Genomic DNA, 15,981 nt, shown 5'->3' on the forward strand with positions numbered 1-15,981 from the left:
ATCACCTATGGAGCATATGAGGAAAAGAATCTGGAGGAGGAGGAGGGGAGCCAGCAGGGGAGCAGCTGTGGGTTGGAGGAAGCCAGGAGGGAGAGTGCAATGCCAAGAAAGCAAGGAAGAGCGTTTCAAAGCATGTCTGCAGAACCCAGTACTGCGAAGAGCTCTGGGAATGGGATTGCTGAGGGCCCTTCTCACAGTGAGCCCTTCAAGAGCAACGTCCGGATCGTGGGGACTGTTGGCAGACTCAGCCGGCTTTGCTAGGTTGAAGACAATGGGAGGTGTGGAAGATTTTTTGGCTCAGTTAAATAAGATTGGAGGAAAAGGTAGGACTGAGAGTGTTTCAGACAGAAAAGAGATTATATACTGAGGGTAAAGCACAAGTACAGAGGGTTGCAGATAGTGCAGAAATCTTTAAAAACAATTATTTTAACCCAACTTCCAGGGAGACTGAATTTCTTCTGCCGGTCAATAACACCATCAACCTGGGAGTTGCCCCGACCCCTCCAGTCTTAGCTCCTGCAGCTGTAACAGAATACCGCAAACTGGGTGGCTTATAAAGAACAGACATTTATTTCTTACAGTTCAGGAGGCTGGAAGTCCAAGATCACGGTGCCATCATGGCCGGGTTCTGGTGAGGGCCCTCTTCTGGGATGCAGCAGCCAGCTTCTCATGTTCTCACAGTGGGTGGAGGGTAAGCTTGCTCTCTGGCCTTCTCTTATAAGGGCACTATTTCCATTCATGAGGGCTCCACCTTCATGACCTAATTACCTCCCAAAGATGCCATCTCCAAATACCATCATCCTGGGGATTCCATTTCAACATGATTTGGGGGATACGTCAGACCATAACACTTACCTTTTTCGCAACCTTCACATCTAGTTGGTTCTCAAGCCCTGGCAGTTTTACACACTAGATAGGTCTTAAGTTCATCTCTACACCTGCCCTGGTTTAGGTTCTCATCATTTCTCCTCTGAATTCGTCTGCAACACAGGCTGCCGAGTTGGTTCCCACCTCCTAGGGCTGGAAGAGTGGGCGCTCTGGTTCTTTACACCCCCGCCTCAATCCTCCTGCTGCCTGAATAACCATCTCCCCGTCACCTAGGGTATATCCCAGCCCCTTAGAGGCATGCAAAGCCTTCCATATCTGACCCTGCCTTATGCCTGGGAAGCCCTAGACCCCTGCTGTACCCTGGAGGAAGTAGTGCTCACATTGGCCCCTCTGTCTGGAATACACCCACCCCAGTTCCGCCCAATTCAGGAAAGCTTCCCAACCCCTCCCTCCCACCACCCCAAAGCTAAGTGAAGTGACCCCTCTTCTTGCCTCTGTAGCACCGCCATGCACATATCATACAGTCCTTGCTGAGACATAACCTAGTTCCCTGTTAGACTTAACGTTTCCTAAGGGCAGGTTTGGAACCTTATTCGTCTTTATATGGTGTCTAGAGTAGTGCTTGCTTACGATAGGTGCTCAGTAAATGTTGTCTTGAATGAGTTGAGCAGATCCTCTAGGGACAGGAGTTGGATGGAGAGCAGACTGTAAAGCCTCGTGAGAGTAGGGGCCCTGCCTCTTCTGAGCTCAGAATACCCAGAGCCTAATGCAGTGCCTGCCATGAAATTGTTCACTCCATCAAGCCTTGTTAAATGAGTTGGGGGTGGGTGCACTATGATGGTTTTTCTTTCAGAAAGAAACTGCACTATCAAAGCCCTAGCACCTTTTCTATACCCACCTCAGGATTTCATATTAGATGGGGCCCAAGTGATATTTTCTTTACCATCCCATGAAGACAGCATATTGGCAGCCCTGCAAAAACAAAACAAGCCCCTCAATTCGTGGCATACTTGCTATAAATCAACTACATGTATTGTCAAATTGTAGAACTGAAAGTATATTCTGATTTGGTGTGTGCGTGTTTCTATTTAAGGAACTATACACTAGTATATGCATTAAAACATCAAGAGCTGGGCAGAGTGTCACATGCCTGTAAACCCAGCTACTCAGGAGGCTGAGGTGGGAGCATCCATTGAGGCCAGGAGTTTGAGGCTGCAGTGAGCTACGATTGCATCGCTGCACTCCAGCCTGTGCTGAGACCTGATCTCTTAAAAAGTCCAAGAGGATACACAGAAATTTTTAAGTGGTTACCTCCATGGAATGGGATTAGGGGATCAGAGGTGAGGGAACTCATGGTTTGGCTATTTCTCATTCTTTCTGCACTGTTTCAAATTTTTACAAGTGTATGTTATTGTACTTTTAAAAAGATTAGCTTGGCAACAAGTCTAGCCTGAAATGGGTGCTATTTTGACTAGTCTGAGTGAAAAGTGAGGATTTAAATGAAGTAACCCCTAAACTCAGCCAGTCCCATTTTTTTTAACACTTGGAATATCTAATTCCATTTATACTGCATTCTTCAAATGTAATTTTCAAAGATGCCTTTTGCCTCATCCCTTGCTTTTAAGTATTATTATAGCCTTTTGGAGACTCACAAAACAAGCAGCCCTAAACTCTCGCCTAGGAAAGTCTCTCGGAATAAATGGTTTTTGAGAACCTTGAGAGTATATATTCTATGAAATGGAAGGAACAAGAACTAGACAGAGTCATAAATGCTGTTGGTCACGGACAATCTCTGCCATCCATAAGGTAAATATAATACATACGGCAGCCTGCTGAGTGTGAACTTGGCAGCAGGTGAGGAAGGAACTTTGAACTCTCACAATCTTGTTTCTTCATTTCCCAGAGAGAAACTCGGCAAAGAGAAAAGGGACATTTCCTTCCAGATTATCTGAAAGAATTTCAATGCTTACCTTTAATCACGTGACATCTTATTAATAGAAAAGAGGTATTTGTTCATATTTTCAATAAAAATATATAAAATCGAGTTGGTATATAGTGCTAAATATCATTAATTAAAAATATTTTAACCTGATGTGATAGATTGTTGATTTTTAAAAATTCTGTTGAGATGAGCTTATCAAGAAAGTTTGAAGGATTCCAGGGGAAAACATTTTAGTGTTAAAGTGCTTGGTTATTTTTAAGATAATGCAGCTCTTTTCAGAAAAGGTAGCAATTCGCTCCAAGAGATATTTCAGTGGCTCATAGAAAGCCTTCCAGTCACCATCAGATATTTCCTTACATTGCTATGAGCAAGTACTAACATCCAGTTTAAAACCATTGGGAATGCTGAAGTACAGCAAATAGAGGTGATAGCTTGGTCCCCAGGAGAGCCAGGACTGCTTCCTGTCTGCAGGATCCCATTTCTCTCCAGTGGGCCTTCAAATTAAATCTTGATGCCGGGCGCGGTGGCTCATGCCTGTAATCCCAACACTTTGGGAGGCCGAGGCAGGTGGATTACCTGAAGTCAGGAGTTCGAGACTAGCCTGACCAACATGGAGAAATTCCGTCCCTACTAAAAATACAAAATTAGCTGGGCGTGGTGGTGCATGCCTGTAGTCCCAGCTACTCGGAAGGCTGAGGCAGGAGAATCGCTTGAACCCAGGAGGTGGAGGTTGCGGTGAGCCAAGACCGTGCCATTGCACTTCAACCTGGGCAGCAAGAGCGAAACTCTGTCTCAAAATAAATAAATAAATCTTGAATAAAGTTAGGGATCAAATATCAATCAGTGGATATATTACCCCCCCAACCAAAATAAATTGGTGAGTGACAAGGAAGTGGACACATCCATGAATGTTTTTTAGTCCTGTTTGGCATAGAAATGAATTTGTTTTCTTTTGCAGTTAGAAACATTGTCAATCAGCTGAAAATAATTTAGAAACCTAGTTATGCTTTACACTTCAAATGTGCATTATTACCCAACAGATCAGATAAAGATCAAGAGAAAGACCCTGTGAAACTTCTCCATTTGTTAAAATTGACCATCAACTGGGAAAAACAGAAAAAAATAAACCTTTTCCTAAAAGTTAGAGACAGGGAGGCATAGTACCCATTCTATTTGCTAAGGCACTCAAGGAGGAAGATCATCATATGCAGTAGATAACGTCTGAACCAAAAATCTAGCAAATCTGCCAGGCACATAGTAGGAACTTAAATATTTGTTGAGTGGGCAAAGTCATGTTAGAGGACTGGATGCCAAGAAGCCAGCTAGTGCCCTCCAGAGATTTTTCAGGCAAGTTCAGAGATGTGCTGCCCCTGTCCAATGCAAGGAAACAGACAGCTGCACAGAAGCAAATCTGGTCCATCCATCAATGGTACTTTCAAAACCTACAATTCAGTGATGGCTGATATTCCTAATGATGACTCATAAGTGTTGTAATATTCCTGCAGTACCTTCTGAATCATCGAAGACTCATTAAAATTCAGTATCACTTCAGTACTAAGTACATTTTACCATGTGAATTACTGTATTTGAAGGTTGACCACCCAAGTATGATAAATGTGACCCCTGTCCTTTAACTGGAATACAGATTAAGCAACATTTTTCCTTCCCCCCACTATGCCAGATAGCAGAGCATCTGCCGCTGCTATAACCCTGTGGCAAAAGAGCCAAGCCTGACGTTGTTTAAGCTAGAGAGAGGGGTGCTGAAGTGAAGAAGATGGTTTATCAGGGTGAATGGAAAAGATGCTATGGGACAAGAGAGTGTGTCCTGACAAGGAGGTCAGCTCAAACGGTGGAAGCTGAAGGGGCCGGTGTGAGGCAGAGTTGAGTCATTTAATGCCATTGGCATTAAGGGGGAGGGAAAAGGCTAATTTTGGATGGTTTGTATCAGATTAGCAGGAGCATCTGACTTAAGAAAACAGTAATTATTGGGTTTTGTCAAGTGAGAAGTGAGGTTTGACTTTGGATGCTATCTTTACAATTTTACTTGAAAAGTGAGGAGGGTTGAAGAGAACAGGGGAAAATTGAGAACTCTGGAAGGTGGGAAGAGAGAATTTTCTAAATGTTTTGTAATGTAAGTAGCAAACATTTGTGGATATATATTTGGGGATGAGAGAGAGGAAAGGAAACAGTAATGAGGACATGACTGCCCCCAAAATGGGGAGAGATGGAAAGGACTTTACCCAGCTATTTTCCTACCAACATTAAAGGGATGAAACATGCCTTCTCTAGGGAAAAGGATGTCCCATTCCATCCAGAGGGATGGGAGTCTTGCTCTGTCGCCCAGGCTGGAGTGCAGTGGTGCAATCTTGGCTCACTGCGACCTTGGCCTCCTAGGTTCAAGCAACTCTCCTGCCTCAGCCTCCTGACTAACTGAGATTACAGGTGCCCACCACCATGCCCGGCTAGTTTTTGTGCCCTTTTAGTAAAGACAGGGTTTCACCATGTTGGTCAGGTTGGTCTCAAACTCCTGACCTCAAGTGAGCCATCCGCCTCGGCCTCCAAAAGTGCAGGGATTACAGGCACGAGCCACTGTGCCTGGCCAACTTCTATTATTTTGTAGAGTTGATTGGTATTTGGTTATCAAGGCTGTGCTAAGATTTGCAGTGATAGAGGAATAAACATTTACATCTGCCTTTTAAGCTTCTCTTCCAATGAGTTCAAATAGTGGTTTTGATATTAGCGAGAAGAAATGCTGGCTGGACAAATTGCCTCTACTTTTGCTTTAGCTAAGATCCCCAAGAGGTGAAAAATTTGCTGTAATACGGCATTTGTGCATTCATTCATATTATCTGTTCATTCATCAAATACGTATTGGGCTACATCCTGTGCCAGGGCTGGACATATAATGCTAAGAAAGTAAAATTCCCTGCCCTCATGGAGAGTAACATTCTTCGCAGTTTGTAGGGAACAGACTCCCTCCAGTACCTTGAGCAGTACCTTGCTCAAGACGTAAACTCATCCTCTGCTCTGGATTTAAAAGCAAAAGCGGCATCTCCTGGTCTCTCATGAAATATTTGGAGGAACACTGCCCATGTATATTCCATGCCTCTTTCCCAAGATTTTACTGCTGCTTCTAAGTATAGCTAACAGTAGGTAAAAAACTTTGACCTTTCTTTCGCTTTGCCCCCTTAGGACGTCCAGTTTTAGACTTCATCAGGCAAACCTGGTTTCGTTTCTTCTTGCTTAGCCTGATAAACTAGTATGCTGTGTCCCACTGTTGGAAACCCTGGTACAAAGTCCTGGTACAGAACTCTTTCTGAATATTAATCTCTGTATTGCTGTGCCAGAATCAGGTAAGAAGGTGTGTGTGTGTGCGCGCGCACGTGCGTGCACGTTTGTGTACTCACAAATGCGGGCACACCATTCTGTATGTTAAAAGGAAAGTCTGTGATTAGCTGTGAGCATAAACACAGCTCACCTGATTCCGGGTTGCTTCCTGAACACAGATCCCAGAGCAGCTGCCAAGCTTTCCCCCTCCTTATCTCATCAGGACCTTTGGGGAGCAAAAGTGCCCAGACATCTCCCACTGCAGATTAACAAGCTGCACTTCAGAGGAGCGTTTCTTGATAGGCATCTGCTTTCCAAAGAGGAACCATTTATTTAACAAGCTGCTCTTTAGAAATTTATAAATGCAGCTTGCTTTCTTGCCGTTGCTCTAAATCAAGATTCCCTTCTTTGTCTTCCTCTATTTTTCTTTACTAAAAGTTTGCTTTTTGAGTATTGGTATAATTTCCAAGGAGTCAGTGTTCATACTAACATAAATTTTTTTAAAAAGCCCCAACTCGCTTTAAAATTACTTTTTTGTTTACTCCTAAAGGATATTTATGAGTAAAATCTATAGAAGAACCCGGTTTGTCATATTAAACTGCCAGGCTGTGCCCTCAAATGCCTAGAAAAGAGAAATGCATTTAACCACCAAATCTCTAACAGACTTCATCCTTATCACTCTTTGGTTTTGTGTATGTTGACCTGCTCTTAGTCACTCTTGTGTTGTGTGTTTGAGGGTATAGATCATTTTGTAACTTTACTTACGTTATAGGGTATATGTATTATCTCCCAAATCAAATTATAGGGTATTTAAAAGAGCGAGAACTGTCTCTTCTGCTTTCTCTGTATGTTTTAGAAGCACTAAAGAGTTTGAAGAGAGCAGAGGTGATGTGTTAACACTAATAGTCCGACCTGAAGTGCACAGTTGTGTGAGGGGACTCTGAGGTCAGACCTGTCTTTGATCTTTTCAGAAGACATGCATGTGATTAGCTGCAGAGCATAAATAGGGTTCCGTGTTGTTTCATAAATGCCTCCCCTCTCATGCCTTCAAAAATTAGTCACTGGGGGACCTCAGGCAGGTTGTATGCCCTCTCTATGAGGCAGCTTCCTTGTCTGTAAATGACCGTAGTGCTACCACTCACCTCATAGGACAGTGCAAGAAATCAATGCCTTAATTCACAGAAAGCTCTCATTACAGGGCTTGCTTTTAAGAGAAATCTTCATTAACTGAAGAACAATAATGATGACCCTTGGGAAATGTTTAATTTTTTCAATTCTTCAAAGCCGTGCTTTACAGAAAAAGTGAATGGAACACCTCGTCAAAATACCTCATTTGATAGACAGTGTGTATACATCTCATTATGAATGCCAGTAGCACAAGAAAAGTGTAGGAATGGAAAACCTGACTGTGGTGAGACTGGAAATTTTCCAGAGGGAGCTGTAAACATTGCAGCTATAGACAACATTCCTGTTACAGAATTGACACCTTACAAATGGATTACTCTGCTCATTAGGATAATTATACCAGACATGTTGGATGGTCTAGTGGAACCCATCCCACACCTGGAAAAGCACCCCAAATACACTAAATTATACTTGCATTAATGTCTTAGTCCATTTGTGTTGCTATAAAGGAATACCTGAGGCTGGATAGTTTATAGAGAAAAGAGGTTTATTTGGCTCATGGTTCTGCAGGCTGTACAAGAAGCATGATGCTGGCATCTGCTTCTGGTGAGGCCTCAGGAAGCTTCCAGTCATGGAGAAAGGCAAGGGGAGCTGGCTTGTCACATATTAAGAGAGAGAGCCACAGAGAGTGGGAGGGAGGTGCCAGGCTCTTTAATAACCAGATTTCCATGAAGTCATTCATTGCAGCAGGGAGGTACCAAGCCATTCATGAGGGATCCACCCCCATGACACAAACACCTCCCACCAGGCCCCACCTCCAACACTGGGAGTCACATTTCAACATGAGATTTGGAAGAGACAAATACCCAAATTATATCAATTAAGAAAGCCCATTTAAAAATGTTGCATTTTTTATTATAAAACTTTTTCATCACAAAAAACTTATAAACTATTTACAGAGGATATTTTCTTCCACTGTTTTTCATTTTCCTTCCCTCTTTTCTCCTGTCCATTCATGAGTGAGTAGGCTGAATAATGGCTTCCAAAGATATCGATGTCCTGGAGGACATCATGTTAAGTGAAATAAGCCAGGAATGAAAAGACAAATACCAATGATCTTGCTTAGATGTGGAATTGAAAAAAGTTGATCTCACAGAAGTAGAGAGTAGAATAGAAGTTACCAGAGAATGGGACAGTTAGGGAGATGTTGGTCAAAGGATAAAAAATTTCAGTTAGGAGGAAGATGGCTTTGAAGATGGAGGAAGAGGCCATGAGCCAAGGAATGTAGGCAGCTTCTAAAGGCAGAAAGCCAGGAAACAGAATTTTCCCCTAGATCCTCCAAAGAGAGAGAGTGTGGTCCTGCTGACACCTTAATTTCTGACTTGTTTCTCCAGAACTGTAAGAGAATAAATATGTGTTGTTATAAGCCACCAAGTTTGTGGAAATTTGTTACACAGCAGCAATAGGAAATGAATACACCATAAAGCTATCAATTTTTATATCTATCAACCTACCTAGCCATGTATTTTTTTATATGACTGTTATGTTATAGTGTGTATATATATATATATATCCATGTATTTTCATGTATATATTTTATTGTGGCAAAACACACACACATCCATCACCACCATCCATCTGTAGAACTCTTCATCTTGCAAAACTAAATTCTGTACCCACTAAACAATAACCCTCCAATCCTCTCTCACGCCTGGCCTGGGGCAACCACCACTCTGCCTTCCATCTCTGTGAATCTCTGTGAATTTGACTACGTACCTCATATAAGTGGAGTCGTATGGTATTTGTCCTTTTGTGACTGGCTTGTTTCACTTAGCATAATGTCCTCAAGGTCCATCCATATTGTAGCATGTGTCAGAATTCTCTTCCTTTTTTAAGGCTGAATAATATGGATTGGCTTGTCCCTGTAGCCATTTTTTTTCTGCCAGTCATTCCAGAGGGGTTATCAGCCTGAGATGGCTTTTTATGTGAATCTTTCAGTGTAGGGATTTCCAGACCTCAAAGTTGGTACCAATTTGAATAGCACATACACGAGAAAAGGCCCGTGATTAGCATTCTCAGAGTAGTATTGATTTTATTATTTTTTATTTATTTATTTATTATTAGTAGTAGTAGTATTGATTTTAAAGACAGGTAGACAGTTACCACATTTTCTTATCCATTGATGGACCCTTGGGTAGCTTCCACCTTTTGGCTATTTTGAACAACACTGCTATGAACATGGGTGTACAAATGTCAGCTTGAGTCTCTGCTTTCATTTCTTGTGGGTTGGGTGTTTGAGAAATCATCATACTGTTTTCCACAGCAGCTGCATCATTTCACATTCCTGCCAGCAGTGTCAAGTATTCCTTCCAATTTTGCCAGTGTTTATTATTATTATTATTTATTTGTTTGTTTTGAGACAGAGCCTCACTCTATAGCCCAGGTTGGAGTCCAGTGGCATGATCTCTGCTCACTGCAACCTCCGCCTCCCAGGTTCAAGTGATTCTCCTGCCTCAGCCTCCCAAGTAGCTGGGATTACAGGCACCCACCACCACGCCTGGCTCATTTTTGTATTTTTAGTAGAGACAGGGTTTCGCCATGTTGGTCAGGCTAGTCTCGAACTCCTGACCTCAGGTGATCTGCTCACCTCGGCCTCCCTAAGTGCTGGGATTACAGGCGTGAGCCACTGCACATGGCCCATTATTATTATTTTTATATTAGCCATCCTAACAGGTGCGAAGTGCTATACCATTGTGGTTTCTGCGTATATATATTTTGTGAATATATGTTTTAATAAACCAATTACAAATTGGAATCTTTCAGAGGAGACCATAGGAATACAAAATTCAGTGAATTTTAGTTTATAAAAAGGGAATGCTATCTTCTTCAAATTTTGTAAGTTACTTTTTTATTCATACAAAGTATTTTATGCATTTATGGGGTACACGTATTTTAAATGCATAGAATGTGTCGAGTCAGGATATTTGGAGTATCCATCACCTTGAGTTATTTATTTATTTCTTTATTTAGTTGAGATGGAGTCTTGCTTTGTCGCCCAGACGGGAGTACAGTGGTGTGGTCTTAGCTCACTGCAACCTCCACCTCCTGGGTTCAGGTGATTCTTCTGCCTCAGCACCCCCCAAGTAGCTAAGGTTACAGGCATGCGCCACTAGGCCTGGCCAATTTTTGTATTTTTAGTAGAGACGGGGTTTCACCATGTTGGCCAGGCTGGTCTCAAACTTCTGACCTCAAGTGATCCACCCGCCTCAGCCTCCCAAAATGTTGGGATTACAGGTGTGAGCCACCCCGCCTGGCCCCCCTTGAGTATTTATTATGTCTGTCTTGGTAACATTTCAAGTCCTCTCTTACAGATATGTTGAAATATTCAATACATTGTTGCTAGCTATAGCCACCCTACTCTGCAGTTGAACATTGTGGCTTATTTGTTCCATCTAACTGTATATTTGTACCCACTAACCAACCTCTCTATTCAAACCCCTCCAACTCACACACCCTTCCCAGCCTCTGGTGTCTATCATTCTATTCTCTGTCTCCATGAGATCAGTTCTTTAGGCTCCCCATGAGTGAGAACAATATTTATGTGTATTTTTAATTCATCTTTTTCCATTCAGTTTTATATCAGTCCTCAAATTTTTTTAAATGCCTATAGAACAATCTCTTTTAAACATGTGGTGTAATTTATGTAGCCTTTTTTTTGTAGAACATTAGGGCATTTTCAGTTTTTCAGCATTGTAGGTTGCAATAGTGTGAGTATAATTGAACACTAACCCTTTATTCATATGTCTGAGAATTTCCTAAGAATGAATTACTCAAAGCAGCATTACGTTTAAAACCCTTGGTATGCTTAAGCAGATTGCTTTCCCGAAGGGTGTTTCAGTCAGCAGACAGTGAGAGAGCTGAGTAGCACATCTTTTCAACGTACTTGCTTAGGTGCAGAGGATCTCCAGAGTACAGATGAGGACACTTGTGAACTTGAAGCACGACAGTAGCAGAATCCACGTGCTTATTTGAGTATTTGGGGGCAAATAGGCTCATTTTTTGGTGTTTTTTGTTTGTTTTTGTTTCTGGTTTTTTTTTTGAGACAGCGTCTCACTGTGTCACCCAGGCTGGAGTGCAGTGAAACGATCTTGCTCTGCAACCTTCACCTCCCGGATTCAAGTCATTCTTCTGCCTCAGCCTCCCGAGTAGCTAGGACTACAGGTGTGCACGCCCATGCCTGGTTAATTAATCATTTTATTTTATTTTATTTTATTTTATTTTATTTTTTTGAGACGGAGTCTCGCTCTGTCACCCAGGCTGGAGTGCAGTGGCGTGATCTCGGCTCACTACAAGCTCCTCCTCCCAGGTTCACACCATTCTCCTGCCTCAGCCTCTGGAGTAGCTGGGACTACAGGCGCCCGCCACTATGCCCGGCTAATTTTTTGTATTTTTAGTAGAGACGGGGTTTCACCGTGTTAGCCAGGATGGTCTCAATCTCCTGACCTCGTGATCTGCCCGCCCTGGCCTCCCAAAGCGAATTTTTGTATTTTTAATGGAGATGAGGTTCACCATGTTAGTCAGACTGGTCTTGAACTCCTGACCTCAGGTGATCTGCCCACATCTGCCTCCCAAAGTGCTGGCATTACAGGCATGACCCACCATGCTTGGCCTCAGTTGTCTTCAAAATCAACAATTGTATATTTAAAAACGTGGCCAGGCACAGTGACTCAAGCCTGTAAACCCAGAACTTTGGGAGGCCAAGGTGGGTGGATCACTTGAGGTCAAGAGTTCAAGACCAGCCTGGCCGACATGGTGAAACCCCCATCTCTACAAAAAATACAAAATTAGCTGGGCGTGGTGGTGTGCACCTGTAATCCCTGTTACTCTGGAGGCTGAGGCAGGAGAATCACTTGAATCCGGGAGGAGGAGGACTGGGCCACTGCATTCCAGCCTGGGCAACAAGGTGAGACTCCGTCTCAAGACAAACAAACAAATAAATAAATAAAGACAATTGAACCTGATTTTCCCTTAGATTCTCCAGAGAAAGAGCTTCTATATGGAAAGAGGCAGATTACTGAAAGGAGTAAATAATTCGCAGGCAACTCATAAGCCCTGAGCTCTAGTCTGTCTCTGCCAATTAAATGCTATGGAACTTTTGGGCAAATCATTTAAAATATCTGGGTTTCAGATGATTCAGTTCCAGATGAGTGGGTCCAACCCCTGAATCTTCTCATGTGTCTTAGTGATTGTGAGCTAATGATGTTTGGTGGAGCCTTATCTGTTGAGATTTTGGAGGCTTGGGTTAAAGGTACGTCCTTCAAAGCATTTCTTTCTCTAAGGCATACCAGAGGTGAGAGTCCCAGACCACAAAGATAGTATAAATTTGAACTGCAAATACAGGAGAAAAATGATTCATTATTAAAATTCTCAGAGTCATATTGGTTTTAGAGACAATGTAACCTAGAGGACAAGATGAGACCAGAAGGCTCTCTTGTTACACCTCTTTGCCAGTGGGTGGATTTTGTTCCTAATCTACCCTTTTACTGAAGCATAAGCCTTTGAGGGTGCTGATACTAGATAACTTACACTCTGTCTTCCTACTATTCAAGATTCAAGGTTTTATCTCCTGTCCTCACATGGCTGTTAAAACAGTAGCCCCTCAGTTATCAAGTCCAGCGACATTTATCGGGGCAATCTGAACTGCATTTCTGTTTCATTTCTGGCTTTGCCCTGACGGATTTCGCTTATTTTCTTGCATGTTCAGTCATATATTTAAAAGCATGTTTATTATATTTTGTCCATCATTTCCAGGCGTTTTTTTTGGTAGGAGGGGTCTCAGTTAATTTACTATATTGCCATAAATGGAAGTCAGCCCTCTAAATTCTATGATTCTGTGACTATTAACTGCTTTTCTCCCATTTAGCTAATTTGGATATTTATCTTATTTCATCTTGATAAATTGGGTGTTCTGACTCCATGGTGTGTTGGAAATATCCTCAGTTCTCTTGGAGGCATATTAAGAAGAAATTGCATAAGTAAACCAAAAAATCCTAAAAGCTAATGGCTATAACTTTGATATTTATGTGTTGTGGCTGACCCTAGCATGGAGATATTCAATTGTCCTCCCTCTAATATTTCAGCCTATGCCGTGATACAGACCACTAAGGTCACTTGTGTTGTTTTACTAGGCAAGTATAACTACCATATTGTGAAAGATTAAACTTAAATGGCGATATTAAGTGTCAGCAAAAGTTAAATCAGTGGCGTACTAATGAGACTCCAGTTCTATCTAATGCCTAACATAGGGAAGGTCTGACTGCCCTTTGGACTGGATATGGTCTTGGGTTTCTTCGACATTGGAGGCTGAGGTACCTTATTTACTGCCTCACAGTTCTGGAGGCTATACAGCTGCTATTAAGGTGTCAGTAGGGTTGGTTTCTTCAAGCCCAGGAGAGAGGTCTCCTGGCCATCTTCTCCCTATGGGTATCAGGTTTCATTTTGGAGTAATGAAAATGTTTGAAAATGGACTGTTGTAGTGGTTGCCCAACTCTATAAATATACTACAAAACATTGCACTGTACACATTAAATGTGTGCATTGTATTATGTGAATTAAATTCCAGTAAACCTCTTTTTAAAGACTCAAAAAAATGACAGAATGACTGAAAAATTTCCAAGTTTGATGAAAATTATAAAGCTGCAAATCCAAGAATCTCAAAAAACCTTAAGCACAAGAAAGATTAAGAACATGACCCCAGGCCGGGCACAGTGGCTCATGCCTGTAATCCCAGCACTTAGGGAGGCCGAGGCGGGCAGATCACCTGAGGTCAGGAGTTCGAGACCAGCCTGACCAACATGGAGAAACCCCGTCTCTACTAAAAGTAAAAAATTAGCCAGGCATGGTGGCACATGCCTGTAATTCCAGCTACTCGGTAGGCTGAGGCAGGAGAATCACTTGAACCCAGAAGCCAGAGGTTGTGGTGAGCCGAGATTGCACCATTGCGCTCCAGCCTGGGCAACAGGAGAGAAACTCCATCAAAAACAAAAAAAAACATGACCCTAAAGTACAACATAATCAAATTGCTTAAAATTAGTGATTTGGGTCCTTTGGAATTAAAGAAAAGAGAGAGAGAAACTAGTGATAAGAAGATACAGAAGGAAGACAACAGATTTCTTCTCAGAAAAAAATATAAACCAGAAGACAATGGAACCACATTTTTTTTTTTAGGTGCTCCTTGACTTATGATGGGGTTATGGTCCAAAAAAACTCATCATAAAATGAAAATATCATGTTTAAAATGCACTTTCAACTTATATTTTCGATTTATGATGTGTTTATCTGGACATAATCCCATCATTAGTTGAGGAATGTACTGAACATGTTTCACTTTTACACCATCATAAAATAAAAAAATTGTAAGTCGGGGAAAATCTGCACTGCAAGAAAAACACTGTCGACCTAGATATCTCTCTGTCTAGTGAAAATATCTTTCAGAAACGAAGATGAAATAAAGGCTTTTCATACCAACAAAAATGGAAAGAATTCATCATGAGAAGACTTGCATGAGAAGAAATGCTGAAGAAAGCCCTTCAAGTAGAAGAAAATGATACTAGATGGAAATCTGGATCTCCATGAAGGAACAAAAAGTATTGGGTTGCAACCAATTCTGCTTCATAGCAGAATTGAGTAAATTCTGGGTATCCTATCTGGGTAAATATGAAAGTTTTAAAAATTATTTAAATCTCTTTAAAGTATTTCTCAATCTGTTTTTAATTTTATTCCCTGATGAAGCATTTTTTAGACATTTTTCCCCTAACTAAATTCTCCCCACCTCCTGCATAAAATTTTAATACCACAGATATACTATGTACTTGTTCATGTTCTGTGACCTTTTGGGGAACTACAAGCCATTATAATATTGCACACTTTTTTCAGTCTCCAGGAACTTTTTTTTTTTGCTCCTTGATGGGTAGGAGTGGGCAATATAACCTCATTGAGAACACAGGCTATGAAGCAGAATTGGTTGTTTAAAGAGAAAAGCACAAATTATTGTGGGCTTTATGACATATGTGGAAGTAAAGTCTATGCAACAATAGCACAAAGCTGAGAGAGGAAGAATTGAAGTATGTTCTTATACTATTTGTGAAGTGATGTAATATCACTTGAAGGTAGACTGTGATAACGTAAGACGTATAGTATAAACCCTAAAACAAACACTAAAATAACACAAGAGGAGGTATTGCTAATATGACAACAAAGGGGGTAAAATTAAATAATAAAAAACCTCAATCCAAAAGGAGGAATAAAAAAAAGTAAAGGGAGCAAAGAACAGATGGGACATAGAGAAAATGAGTAGCTATACGGCAGATTTAAATCTAACCATATCAATAATTACATCAAATATAAATGATGTAAACACCCCAATTCAAATGCAGAGATTGTCAGATTGGACAAAAGAGCAATGCCTAACCATATGCTGCCAACAAGAAACCCACTTTAAGTATAAGAAACAGCTTTAGGCCGGGTGCGGTGGCTCAAGCCTGTAATCCCAGCACTTTGGGAGGCCAAGACGGGAGGATTGCGAGGTCAGGAGATCGAGACCATCCTGGCTAACACAGTGAAACCCCGTCTCTACTAAAAAATACAAAAAACTAGCCGGGCGAGGTGGCGGGCACCTGTAGTCCCAGCTACTCGGGAGGCTGAGGCAGGAAAATGGCGTAAACCCGGGAGGCGGAGCTTGCAGTGAGCTGAAATCCAGC

Source organism: Theropithecus gelada, chromosome 1, assembly GCF_003255815.1.
Source record: "Theropithecus gelada isolate Dixy chromosome 1, Tgel_1.0, whole genome shotgun sequence".
In the NCBI taxonomy this organism is placed as follows: Eukaryota; Metazoa; Chordata; class Mammalia; order Primates; family Cercopithecidae; genus Theropithecus; species Theropithecus gelada.